Genomic DNA, 14,651 nt, shown 5'->3' with positions numbered 1-14,651 from the left:
TAACATTGCATGCATATCTGCACAGATTGGTATTTTTTGCTGTTTTACTAATGCGCAAACTATGTTAATACCCAAGAACTAATGTTAGAGATTATGTGGAAATTAAGGGACTCCATGGGCAACTTGCCGAAGTGCACATCTATTTATTTTTGTATTTTATAGAGCATCATCAAAGCCCTTGAGGTGGGCTGTCTGGTGCTTACAAGCAGGGTGAAGTGTATACGTATTCCATGTGCGTAAAAAACTTCACGCACTCCAATCGGCATTATGAACATACATAGCTCCTACATGCTGAACGTGGCTGCTGGAACACTGAAAGCAGAACTTTAGCCACGCGACTAAGAACCACAGTTTCCTCTAGAAGCCTCTCGCTGACTACCTTTTGAAAACTGCTGCACTAATTAGATTGTACCACAGAAGCCAGCCACGGATGCTGCAATTAGTCACACAAACGAAACAAGCATTTGCAATGCAATATGTCTCGCATTATTAAAGTTTGAGCTATTGGTGTAGCATTATTTAGCAATGCCAATAGCTCAAAGTTTAATAATGCGAGACCTATTGCATTGCAAATGCTTGTCTTTCCATGCTTCAAGGTTGACATTTATCGGCGCTACACAAAAAAGCGCATTCTTTTAGATTCCATGCAAAATAGAAAGGAGTGGGTGGAATGGATGAATATATTGCCCTGGTCAATGTTTATTTAAACAAGAAAAATATAAAGATTAGATTCAATAAAAATGACCGTGTCAAGCAAGCGATATCAATCTTGGCAATATACACAGGATGCATTCAGCAATGTAAGATTATATCACATGGAAGTAACTCTGAAACTCTCTAGAGCTAGCCGCAGCCCTGAAATAAAATAAAATTACCTCAGTGCACATCTGGTAATTCATTCCAAAGAGCAAAAAAAAAAAAAGCAGAAGCTCTATAACAATATAAACAAGCATTTGAAGTGTTCTGACGGGGCAGTGGGAGAGTGGAAGCAGCCTTGACGTGGGAGTGGTGTGGGAGGCAGGAGGAAGTCAGGACAGGGAGGGGAGACTGCTTGCTAGAAGAACATGCACACTCATGGAGCACATTAACAAGGACGTTGCCCGACTTCCACAGTTGGGGTCCCCTATGTTAATGCCTACAATGCAGAAGAGAATATAATGTGCACTCCGTCTAGCCTGAAAATCAGACATTATTCGAAGAGACTAGAACCACCAGCTGTACAAAGTCATTTTTGCACGATGCTCCGCGTCTCAGCAGGTAACCTTTGAAATCTAGGAGTGACAAGAGAATACAAACACAAGCCATCAAATTCACATAAACTAACACTCAAGAAATACATCACCAAGAGAACACAAGTCGATAATTCTGCACATCGCCACTTGCAAATCCGCAATTGAGCTTTTATTTTGGAGAGATCTGCAAAGATTCCCAATTACAGAAACAATTAAGAGAGATTCAGGAGATGAGCGTGGGAGGGGCGGTCTCTGTCTCAGGTAAACCCAGTATAGCTATGTTTTGTGATCTTTTGCAAGACAAGGGGCTACAGACCCCGCCATCAATGCAGAGATGGGAGACCTGGTGAGAGCGCAATATGACAGAAGAGATATCACCTCTGCTAACAACCAACATGCACAAGCGACACCTGCAGGAGACCAATCAAGCACGACCCTGGTGCCGGAAGACCATGCTTCCATGCAGGATGAACCCCGCCCCTGCCTCGATAGAAGGCAGGGCCCTCTACCCCACACCTCCTAGTTAATGACAACCCGCTGCTGCCTGCACCCAAAGCACACAAGTCTGGACTGACATCAAAGGGGAGTGTAGAGTAAACTTAGGCATCCTTTTCACCCGACTCTCCCACCCCCCTCCCCCTCCGCGCACCCCAATTCCCTGACAAACACTTTCGAGGTAAATAAGTAGCTTTAGAAATAAAGGAAAACCAAAGGTAGACGACTGGAAACATTTCACCTTTAGTAAGGCGCCCTATTAACACAACAAACTGAGATTGTTTTAAAGGTGGAAAAAGTAATAACATTGTGAACCCGGTGTGGTAAAATCCTGAGGACTGCAACGCTAGGCGCGAGACCGAATGAGACACTACCATCATTCGCTTCCCACAATCCCATCCCTGTCTACCCAACAACTTCCCCTTCACTGTTTTCAGTATATATTGTATACTCAGCCAAAAACTTCTGGTGCATGGCCAAGTTTTGTATTGACCAATGGGATGGAGTCAGGAGGAGAGATCGCCTGTCCGTTAGACGTACCCACTACAGGAGAGTCTTAGGATGTGGATAATGCTTTCATCACTGAAAGGCTCTTTAGGCGGCGGGATGAAGGAAAAGACTTGTTCAAATGTGTGCTTCCAAGAGTTGAATCAAGGTGGCCAACAATGGACTCCACAGTCGTGTGACATTGCTGATATGCTGCTCTTCAGCAACTCTGGGTTCTAGTTTCTGGGAACACGGTGGAAATAACTCTGGGCGAGGGGGACAATACAGCCTCCATGCGTCACTAAAAGATACGTCATCACCAGACTGACACTCAGAGAAAGTGCATAGACACACCTAGAAGAAAGGCATATTACCAAGATGGCTTCTGGAACAACTGAGAAGGTTTCATCGCTAGATGAATTTTGTTTCTATGTCCCTTAGGCCAAGTAGGCCCGTGTTTTGTTTTTACATCTCCTACAGTTTTTGTCCTATTATTCTTCGGCCCCTTGATGATCTGGCCCGGGGCCTAGTCCAACAATGAGAGTCACAAGAATGGAAGGGAAGACATTTTTAAAATTATTTAAATTATTTTTAAAATGTATTTAAATAATGATTCTTCCCGTTTGTAACTTCCAATTTGTAATCTATGGTAACAAAATCTAAAGTAATATAACTACATAGTTTTTGGATTGTAGTGCTTGGACACCTAGCTGGTCCAGTTTGTGCGATGTAAAGCCCCAAAAATAAATTAAATAAATAAAACTTCAGCTGCACATACTAGTAAAGAGAGAAGGTGCAGAAGATACACGCTTGCGCCCACTGACCACAAGATAGCGCATTTAAGCAACAGTAGAAACACTGTTGGAGATGCAACAGGATTCATGCATGCACGGGGCCTCTTCCTTGTGGAGGGGTGTTGCCAGACACCCCCTGCCAGAAAAAAAACGTTTGTAAACTAAATGCACATAGTAACAGGAAAAATAGACACGAGTCAGTGTTTCCTAAAGACCTCTATGCTCTGTTGTTGTGACCCTTACGCTGCCTTTCTGTTCCAGAACGCTCGAGAGATCGCACTGGCACTTGTAAATGAACAACCAGTCCGTGTTACTTTTAAATAGATACACAGCCAATGACGTAGCACGAAATGATTGGGCATCCCTACTAATGTGACGAAGTTTCCCTGAGACTCGCATATTGCACAAATACTCATAGGTCTTGGACTGAAAGAGCCCCCTCCACAATAACGCATGCATTCATTTCAGGGGGGCGCCTTTATGCCCTTGATCCAAGTCACGATGCACATTCAAGAGCAGTCTCGGTGCGCTTTATGAATGTCTAGTACGTCATGAACTGACCACTGTTCTTTTTAGAGAGGGCTGTAGTCCCTTGAAGTCCGTACCGTCCAGCTAAATTTCTCTGCGGCTGTAGACAGTAATCCCTCACGTGGCCTTGCGCTCTTATTCGCACTTGAAAATATATTAAATATTCCAGTGCTTGCTAGAAAAAAAAAAACATATTTCACACTTTCCTCCCCCGCGCTCTCAGCGCCCTTCTCCATTCCTAACCGATAAATACACAGCATTCTCCAGCTTCCAACGCTAGTCAGCGCAGACTGCCCTTTGAAAAGTGTAGTTAGTTCTCTCAGAGCTCTCTACTCGTGCCTCTCACACATTATTTGCACAACCTGTTCTCTGTCATGTCAGCATTTTTCTGCCGTCGTTCCTGGACTCGCGCTGCACAACCTAGTGTGGGGCTTTCGCAGAGCTTTATCTCAAACTGTGTTGCTGATGTGACTGCCTACTGTTTATTCCTTGGCTGCTGAACAATGGATTGTTAAAAACCCTTAAAGCACCTTGCATTTGTGATTGTTAATGATGTATTTTGGGGAAGCGTGTAAGATTTTTTCTTTTCACTGGACAGCCATTTAAAATGGCGCTAATGGCGCTGCTGTGCGCCTCTACCTGCTATGTGGTGAACACAGTCTGAACCCCCCACACCCCTGCTCTGACACACACCATTAGACTTCCTTTCGAGGTCTCGCGGCCCAGTCTCTCCTGCTGTGTGGGCATGGGAGGACTCCTGCCCCTCACCCCTTGCTGTGGGCACCGTCCCTTGGAGCCTGCTCTGATCGATGCACCGCTACTTCACTCAGGATTACCCCGCCTCGCTGCACACCAGACCAAGAAGCTGCCGCGCGCGCTGCAGAGGCCAGTCTCTGAAAGTTAAGCACTCACAATCTTCCAAACACAAGCTACTGGTGAACTGCTACGATGCACTGATATTGTGACACGCAGGTGAACTGTGCCACCACTGACCCGACAACTTTTATCATCTGAAAAGTGAGTGTGATCTTCGAACTGAACTGTGTTAACGTGATGTAACCACGAGAAAGGCAGCATACAGTGACAAGAGGCAATTTATATTGTTTGTATCAGAGATAAATGAATTACTACTCACAGCCACCAGGGTGATGCAAGAGCCTGAAAGACATGATGAGGAGGCACTAAGACACATCTCCTAGTTTCAAAGCCGCAGGGGAAATGTACAAAACACGTCCGCGAGTGGTGCGCGCCCCTGCCAAGCATGTGATTTCAATTATCACGCCCATGTCTGGGCACGATCATTGCTCCTCCCACGGCCTATTGGTGTCTATTACACGCTTGGTGCGCGTAATAGACACCAATAGGCCGTGGGAGGAGGAATGCGCCCGCCTTTGGCCAATAGCGTGCAGTCTTTCATTAAAAGACGCACGCTAAGGCCAATGGGGTAGCTGAAAAGGAAACTCACACACACGAGCGTGTGCGATACCTAGGTCAGCTTAGATTCCCTGTTTTTCACCTACAAAATGTCTCGCGCTGTGCGAGCACCGCTACGAAGTGCACCACTAGGCGCGAGACCTAAAAAAAGGAATCGGACAGGAAAAAGAAAGGTTTCATTCACCAATGAAGCCTCATACCAGGAATGCGTATGTGTTTCAAGATCGGAGAGAAAGAACAGTAACAGCAATATACCACAGTTTAAGGGTGCTGAGTGGATTTAAACACCGCAAGGTGATGCAGAACATTTACTTGAGTAACTCTTCTTGGGTTCTTCGATTTGCTTTCTTGACCCAGAAGCTTGCTTACCCTATTAACAATTTTTGACTATTAGTCTCACAATGCATTGAAAAAAAGCAGATTGGATACACTAACCCATTAAAATGAACAACCTGGGCGATCTTTCAGCGTTTAATGCTTACATTTTCAGGTGTGCTACGGTATGAAAATGATAGGTTATCATCATGCCAAGGGCGGGCCCGTCGAGGTCCGTTCGAGGCCGGGCTGGGCAACCTCACTGACATCCGTTGCAGGACCCCTGAGCTGTAAATGCTGCTGGTGGTGGGGCTGTGTGGTTATGCTATTTGCCCTTATGCATTTGTTAACCCCCGGTGCAGCATTGTTTATTTTTCCTCTATAATCCCCTAGGCGTCCTTGTGATATTTCGGTCTCTGTGCTATTTGATTTATTCGGACTTGGTCATACTACCTGGCATTGCCCCATAGGTCACGAAGGATATAAGCTGTCATTATCTGTGGGCTGATAGGGGCTGCAGATAAGCCTGTCGCGGGCCAGTGGCTCTTATTGGGACCGTTGAACTATCCTACCCGTGTTCTCCTCCAACCGCCCTGTGTGCTGTTGCTGTATTTCCCTCCCGCCGGCGCTTCTCAAACATATCGCGGCCGCTGTGTGGAGGATTCCATCTCCCAGGCACCCAAGCACCGGAAGGCGGATCCTGAGACTTTTACTGACGTACCTGGAAGCTCGCTAAATCCTTGTTGTCTCCCGCGTCGCGGGAACAGCGTGCGGGCAGCGGGCAAAGGGCGGGCCCCCTGTGGCCCAAATAGATCGGACTGGGCCAGGGACCTTGGTTGTGCGCCCACTACAGACATTAGAACTGCAAGCTCTTTGATTTCTTATTGTTATACTTGTAGTATCTAAGGGGTGACTATATTGTTGATATAATTCATCTGTAAGTTATCACATTTCGCCCATACGAAGTTTAGATCTTATAGGGGAATAGTATCATCCTAAAACCCACAGGAGCATTAAGTGGGAATAATATGGGTAAGATCAAGTGCACACCAATGGCAACTCGCTCAATTTCCAGGAAAAAGGCTCAGGTTACCACACCACTCCCTAGCATCACTGCTATAGACAGGATGCTTCAAAGGACCATAGGAGTCGTGGTCAACGCGATTGAGAATACCGAAAGGCACCTCTCATTACCCCCAAGTATGTGTCTATCGACCCAATCGACTGAGGGCATAAATATCGGTGCAAATACCTCTATTATTACCGCATACTCAGAGGATTCCATTCTTATGGGCTCATTTGCCAGTTTCCCAGTAACAGAGACAAATCAGATAATTCCCTCACAACAAATTTCCCCCCCTGAGTTTATAAGCCGGGAAAGTAGGCTGTCAGTGACCCCAAACACTCAGATAAACATAGAATCTCCGCCACTTGTTAACACCTCAGAAGGCGAGGTAGGGACGGATGTCTGAATCATTAATGAAGATAGTAATGCACCTGACAAAGTTAATCCCACATGTAATCATCTGAGGGAGAAAGGGCGTACAGACAAGCTGGAACCCAAAACAAAGGTGAGGGCTGCTAATAAATCAAGGGTAAAATCAAAAGTTGCAAGGCCCAAACATGGATCAGGGCAGGGTAGAAATGTGAGCCCTGTGTCAAGAATCACCAATAGGGTAATACAACCTATAACACATACAGATCAATCGCAGAAAACAGCTACTCAGGGAAGTACATGTTATGAAATGAATATGCTACTTACCAGTATGCATCTGTTCTTGGCATGTAGGGCTGCTGACATTCATATCTGTGCATAGATCGCCGCCTAGTGTTGGGTCCGGATGATTGCACATTGTTGTCATGGAAGAGTCTTCGAAGTATCACGAGATAGGTGACTCCTCCCCTGGACCACAGTGCGCATGGGCATCCTCTCCATCCTTAGATTGTTTTTCGCCATTGTGGCAGTGATGGAGTAGATACAGTAAGTGATGACCATGCTATACAGTAATTCTGAGTGCTGCAGCCGCTACAGGCGCCGGGGTGGAGGGTGGGCGATCTGAATGTCAGCAGCCCTACATGCCAAGAACAGATGCATACTGGTAAGTAGCATATTCAGTTCGAGGCATGTGGGCTGCTGAATTCATATCTGTACATAGAATACATAGCAGTACCTCCATTAGCGGCGGCTACCCGTGCCAGCTGCAGTAGGCTGAAAAAGAGTTTTGAGAACAGCCTGTCCTACAGCTGCCTGCTGTTTTGAGTGTACATCTACATAGTAGTGTTTGGTAAATGTATGTATAGTGGACCATGTGGCTGCTCTACATTTTTCCTGTAAAGGAATGTTTCCCAGGAAAGCCATGGATGCCCCTAACTTTCGTGTTGAGTGGGCTCGTGGGGGAATCGTTAATGTGCGTTTAGCTTTTTGATAGCAAATTTGAATACATTTAACGATCCATCTGGCTATACCTGCTTTGAAAATGGCGTTGCCCTTGTGTTGTGGAGAAAAGGCAACGAAAAGTTGTTTTGTTTTCCTAAAGTCCTTAGTTCTGTCTATATAGTACATGAGGGCCCTCTTTACATCTAGTGTATGGAGCATTCGCTCTGCGACATTCTGTGGATTTTGAAAGAAAACAGGCAGTTCGATAGTTTGATTCATGTGGAACTGCGATATGACTTTGGGCATGAATTTGGGGTTGGTACGTAGTACAACCCTGTTTGCGTGAACCTGTATGAATGGCTCTTGAATGGTTAGTGCCTGGAGTTCACTAACTCTTCTTAACGAAGCGATTGCCACTAGGAAAGACACTTTCCAGGTGAGGAACTGAATCTCACATGAATGGAGAGGTTCAAAGGGTGGACCCATTAATCTGGTGAGGACCAAATTGAGGTTCCACACCGGTGCCGGTGGGTGTCTTGGGGGAATTACTCGTTTGAGTCCCTCCAAGAAGGCTTTGATGGCAGGCACTCTGAATAAAGAGAGGTGCTGCCTGTTTTGGAGATAGGCTGCTATCGCGGTTAAATGGATACGTATTGAGTTGTATGCCAGATTGCATCGGTATAGGTGTAGGAGGTAACAGATGATGTTTTGAATGGATGCGTCCAGCGAGTTAATGTCATTGTTGTTGCAGTAAATGACAAACCTCTTCCATTTAGCCGCATAGCAAGCTCTGGTAGTGCGTCTCCTGGCCTCCTTGATGATATCCATACAGTCAGGTGGCAGGTTTAGGTAGCCAAACTCTAAGACTTCAGGAGCCAGATTGCCAGGTTCAGCTGTTGCGGATCTGGGTGCTGAATTTCGCCATGGTTCTGCGTTAAAAGTGCGGGTTTGATCCGCAGCCTTTGATGCGGCACCACGGAAAGTTCTAGAAAGGTGGTGTACCATGGTTGGCGCGCCCATGTGGGAGCAACTAGGATGAGTGTCAGTGAGTGTTGTCGCAGTTTGCATGCCACTAGAGGTATTAATGGCGCTGGGGGAAAAGCGTACGCAAATCTGCCGGACCAGTTCATCCATATCGCATTGCCCTGTGACTGTGGATGTGGGAACCTGGCGGCAAAGCTTTGGCATTTTGCATTTTCGTTTGTGGCGAATAGGTCTATCTCTGGATGACCCCACTGTTGGAAGTACGGTTGGAGAACTGACGGATGTAGCTCCCACTCGTGCATCTGGTGGCTGTGTCTGCTGAGCAGATCCGCCATCTGGTTGTCCTTGCCGGGGAGGTGTTCCGCCATGAGGAATATGTTCCTCTGAATGGCCCACTTTCACATGCTCTGAGCCAGATGAGACAACTGTGGAGAGTGTGTTCCTCCCTGCTTCTGTATGTAGTACATGGCAGTCATGTTGTCCGTCCGGATCAACACGGCTTTGTTGCACAAGTGTACTTTGAATGCCTTCATGGCTAGGAAGATTGCCATCAGTTCCAGAACGTTGATGTGCATCTTCTTTTGTTGCGTTGTCCATAGTCCCTGCACTGTGTAAGTGAGTACATGAGCTCCCCAACCCTGGAGAGAGGCGTCCGCTGTCAGTATTTGTGGAACAGGCTCTTGGAACGGTCGGCCCTTGCAAAGGTTTTGTGGATTCCACCAATGCAGAGAGTTGTATGCCCGACCGCTCACCAACACTAGGTTTTTTAGTTGCCCGTGAGCCTGATTCCATTGACTTGCTAAGCACTCCTGAAGCGGGCGCATATGTAGTCTCGCGTGCGGGACTATGAAAATGCAGGAGGCCATCACGCCCATCAACTGCATGAACACTCGCGCAGGACGGGAGTGTTGAGGTTTGAATTTTGAGATCAGCAGTTGCATGCTGTTGATCCTCACTAAATTTGGCTGAGCTGTGGCTGCCAGAGTGTTTATGGTCGCGCCCAGGTACTGTCGTACGTGTGCGGGTTGGAGATGTGATTTTGGGTAATTTAGTGAGAATCCCAGACTGTGAAGAAGGTGAATGGTGAGGGACATGTGGCTGGCACATTGCTGGGCTGACTTTGCCTGAACAAGCCAGTCGTCCAGGTAAGGGAAGACGTGAAATTGTTGTCTTCGTAGATGTGCCGCTACTGTTGCTAGGCACTTGGTAAAGACCCTGGGTGCTGTTGTTACTCCGAACGAGAGAACTTTGAACTGGTAGTGATGCCCCTGAATAGTGAACCTGAGATATTTCCTGTGTGAAGGGTGTATGGGTATGTGGAAATACGCATCTTTTAGGTCCAATGTGGCGAGGAAGTCTCCCTGACTGACTAGCGGGAGAACCTGCTGTAGGGTGAGCATATGGAAATGCTCTGAGAGAATGTATTGGTTGAGGGGTCTCAGGTCTAGTATAGGTCTGAGCGACCCGTCCTTTTTTGGGATTAAGAAGTACAGAGTACACCCCTGTCCCCTGCTGGTTGACGGGCACGACCTCTATTGCACCTTTTTGCAGCATACTTAGCACTTCCTGCTGCAATAATGCCAAGTGCTCTACAGACATAGGACGGTGCTTTGTCGGTATGTTAGGTGGAGTGGACGTTAATTCGAGACAGTAACCGTGCTGGATAATGTCCCTGACCCACCTGTCTGTGGTGATGGTTTTCCACGCTGACAGGAACCGTTGGAGTCTCCCCCCGACAGGTGTTGTGTGGTCAGGGGGCAGGGAGAGGGCGTCACTGTTTGTTTTTGGGGAGGACCTGGTGTTGCCGTAACCACGTCCTCTGCCCTTGGTGCTGGAGCCACGATATCCACCTCTGTTGGTTTTATCATAGGTACTTTGTGTGCCTCCTTTAGTGTACTGCTGCTGTGACCCCTGACCTCTAGCTGCTCCTCTATTCCCGGGGCGACGAAAGGAGCCACTACGAAACTGCTGCGTCTGCAGAGCCCCCATTGATTTCGCAGTGTCCGTGTCTTTTTTAATCTTTGAGGGTAGTGTCAACTTCAGGGCCACATAAATAGTCTGGGTTGACCGGTTGATTTAGGATATTGTTCTGAATCTCCAGCTTGAAGCCTGAGATTCTCAACCATGCATGCCGTCTCAACATGACGCTTGTGTTGATTGCCCTCGCCGCTGTGTCGGCTGCATCCAGTGCGCACTTGATGGATGCATTGGTAAGGAGTTGTCCCTCTCTAATGAGGAGCTCCGCTGCCTCTTTATATTCATCTGGCAAATGTTGGAGTAGTGCCTCTAGTGTGTCGTAGTGGGACCTATCATAACGGGCCAGGAGTGCCTGTGTGTTAGCAATGCGCCAGACAAGGAGTGCTGCTTGCGCTGCAATCCGTTTGCCTGATGTCTCCAGCACTTTGGACTCCTTGTCTGGGGGAGGAGCATCACCTGTTTGTGAGTGGGCTCTCTTGCGAGCATTAGCAACCACCATGGAGTCCAAAGGTAACTGGCCCCTAATGTACATAGGGTCTCCGGGTGCAGGCTTGTATTTTTTTTCAATCCTGGGGTTTAGCACCCGCGCCCTGGTTGTTTCTTTAAAAATGTCTTTGGCAGGTTTGAGGACCCCTTTTAACATGGGCAGAGTATTGACAGTTCTTTCGGAAGAGGCAAAAGTGTCCACCAAGAAGTCGTCTTCGACAGTGTCAGAATGGAGTTCTACTCCATGATTGGCAGCAGCCCGTTCTATGAGGGCATTAAAGGCAGCAGTGTCCTCTGTGGGAGATGTCTTTATGTTATAAAGCTGCGGGTCATGGGTATCTGATGCTGTACCCTGGTCTGTGGGGTCATCCCATGCCTGATCTGGGTTTTGCAGGTGATCATCAGGATCGATATCCCCAGGATTGGTGGTATCATCCCCTACATAGTCCTCTACTGCGTCTGCCTCTGAAGGCGTAGGAGAAAAGGACGGTGGATCCTGATGGAAGGGTTGAAAGTGTTCATGAAGCACTGGCTCTGACCCTGCCGGTAATTTGTGTTTGAGAGGAATTTTGTAGGAGTCCAATCCCCTCTCTGGCGTGATTTTCCGCTTGCGGAGCATCAACCTACCAGTGTTGGCGTCGATAAATTGTGGCTGTGAAGGCTCGAGATCTGTTTGTCCAGTGGATGGGGACTGTGTCCGGCGGACACTTGTCCGAATCTCGAACAGTCTCGGCGCCGTGGGCGGCGGCAACCCAAACGTGATGTTGGTTGGCGCCGAGGGTGCTTTCGAAGCCTTGTGCGTGTCAGGACCAGACGTGGAGTGGAGGGCTGCCCGTTCTCTGATGCGTTGCAACGATGCCGAGACCTGTTGCACGGTGAACGCAGATGGCTGTTTGGAACCGGTCGGCACCTTGGAGGTAGGCGTCGAAGCAGCCCCCGAGTTTTCTGCAGTCATGGGGTCATCGATCCGAAGGGAGGTATCGACGCTCGTTGGAGTCGATGACTTGGCAGGCGCCGCCGTCTTAGACGTCGACGCAGATGGGGTGGCCACCTTGACTTTGGTGGTTGGGGCCGATGTTTTCGGTGCCAGAGGCCGAGGCGCCTTGTGGGGACCGAGGGCCTTCTTCTTTGGCTCGGCACCCATATCCGCTGCGGTGAGCTCGGCACCGAAATCCCTTTATGGGCGGTCGGAGCCGATGACCTTTGCCGGCGTCGAAGGAGTGGAGGGCTTCGAGCCGATCACAACCAGTTTCACTTTCGGTTTCGATGGAACTGGTGCGATGGATGGTTTCGGTTTCGCTGAATGGAACCCAGTCGTCTTCGATAATAATGGCTCTTGCGAAATGTTCGAGGCCGGGCCGGAAGGCGGGGCCGAAGAACCGTGAGATTGATCTTGGGTAAGGCCCGAAGGCGATCCCTTGACCGGAGCCTCATGACGACGTATTTTGTCGGCCTCCATATCGACGGGTTGGCCTAGCTCCTCGCTGGAGCTATCTTCCTCGGCCCCAAAGGCCTCATCGTAGTCTCCTACCTCATCGACGACTTCTTCTCTCTGAAAGATCACCTCATCGTCGTCTTCCGATCGGGAGTCGTGTTCGGAAGCGGTGCTGGAGTCTACGTCTTCCACGCTCTCAGCGTCCTCGGTGCTAAAGATGTTGGCCGGGGCAGGCACCGATTGCTGCGCCTCCAATCTCGCTGCCCGTCGATTTCGGAGAGTCTTCTTCGAGCGGAATCAGGCACAGGCCATACATTTCGACTCCTCGTGATCCGGTGAGAGACATTTGTTGCATACCGGGTGGACGTCGATGTGTGGGTATTTCGCGTGGCATAAAGGACACCTTTTGAATGGAGTCCTCGATTCCATCGTCGATCGAAGTTTGATGTTCGGACCAAGCGGATCCGAAAAGCTGGAAGAAGGTGCTTAAGCACTAAAGAAACTAGTCGATACCGAACGGGAAAAGTACCGACGAGAACTAAAGGCCTTTTGGCCTTAAACTGATTTTTCCTAACTTGAGCTAAGATAAGCACATCCGAACCCAATGGCGGAAAAAAACAATCCAAGGATGGAGAGGAAGCCCATGCACACTGTGGTGCAGGGGAGGAGTCACCTATCTCGTGATACTTCGAAGACTCTTCCAGGACAACAATGTGCAATCATCCGGACCCAACACTAGGCGGCGATCTATGCACAGATATGAATTCAGTAGCCCACATGCCTCGAACCTGTTGATACTGTTTTATGTAACGAGGAAAGTATTAACAATTCCTGTATGGAGAACTTTATGTCTAGAATGGAACAGTTAATGAAGTCGCTCATGCTTCCTGTGAATGAAAGGGTAAAAATAATAGGGGAAAGGTTGGAGAAAATTGGAAAAGCCTAACAGCAAAATAATGAAATCATGTCGAAATTTGCCCAGTCTTTTCAAACACAGAGCCAAAATAATATTAATGACAAGCCAGGGCATCCACGAAATAATGAGAATATTTTAAGAGATGCGTCGGACATTAGCAAGCATATTCAATTATCCCAGCGACTCACATCTTTAAACAATGGGCATAAGGAGTCGCTAACAGCCCCTCAAAAGAGCCTGGATGGGGTAAAAGAAGCACCATCTCTCCCTAGTGTACAGATCGGAGATCTAGGTACAGAGTGCACCATTGGGAAGGATGGGAGTGAGTGGGCAGTCAAGGGACTATGTGGTAACAACAGCAATGCCACTCAGGAACAATCCGAGAGACTAAGGCCATTCAGTAAGAGTACACGTGTCGACTTACCTCCAGAATCGCACCCTTTCACTGTGGTCATGATAGGAGTACCAACTTTAGGAGAGGGCAAGTCAGAAAACTACATTGAAATGAAGAATAAGGTCAGCCAATGGCTATCTCGACATAGGCCTATTACCCCATATTTAAATGGTCAAATACTCAATGTTAGAAGATTAAATTGGGTGGGACAGAGACAAAAGAAGGTGACTGTATTATTATAAATTTCAAAGATAGACGTTTAGTAAATTACATTAGTGGGTGGAGGGAGGGTGACTTAGAAAGTAGAATTCAAACAGTGGAACTTACCTATTTTTACCCACCCTCCCCGCTTGCCCAAAGAAACTGGTCTCGAAATTTTATACAAGGAAACAGGCACTTCGATTATTACGATAATCGATACATGGCTCAAAGTCACCCACGCCCAAAACCCATATACGAAAATAGGCATTTTGACTATTACGAAAATCAATATAGGATACCTATTTATAATCGTTTTGATGCCTTTAATTCTCAAGGTTTAGAGGGTGTGGATTGACCTTTTGAAGAGATTATGACACTAACAATTTTTAATCCATTTGAATTAAAAGGTAGTGTAATAATCAAAGAACAGGCTCAGGTACCCTTGAACCCAGTAGACGAGTGGCATGCCAGCCCCAATTTATTGTCCGTAAATAATTTCGGGGACCAGGACAAGAATAAGAAATACCCAGGGCAATCGGTGGCCGCTAATGAATCCTTGATTATTAAAAATCCACTTAAAGATTTATTTCCATATAT

At 47.5% G+C, this 14,651-nt stretch overlaps 1 protein-coding gene across 3 annotated transcripts in view; it reads right to left on the bottom strand.

Moving 5' to 3' along the window:
• The window catches only part of ATRN (attractin), a 900,609-nt gene that overhangs the window by 651,290 nt on the left and 234,668 nt on the right, over positions 1-14,651 (bottom strand). The gene's annotated exons all lie outside the window — the stretch shown is intronic.

The sequence above is a fragment of the Triturus cristatus genome, chromosome 2_2, assembly GCF_964204655.1.
Source record: "Triturus cristatus chromosome 2_2, aTriCri1.1, whole genome shotgun sequence".
NCBI lineage: Eukaryota > Metazoa > Chordata > Amphibia > Caudata > Salamandridae > Triturus > Triturus cristatus.
The sequence above is the reverse complement of the archived record's forward strand: the minus strand, read 5'-3'. Positions and strand labels throughout refer to the sequence as shown.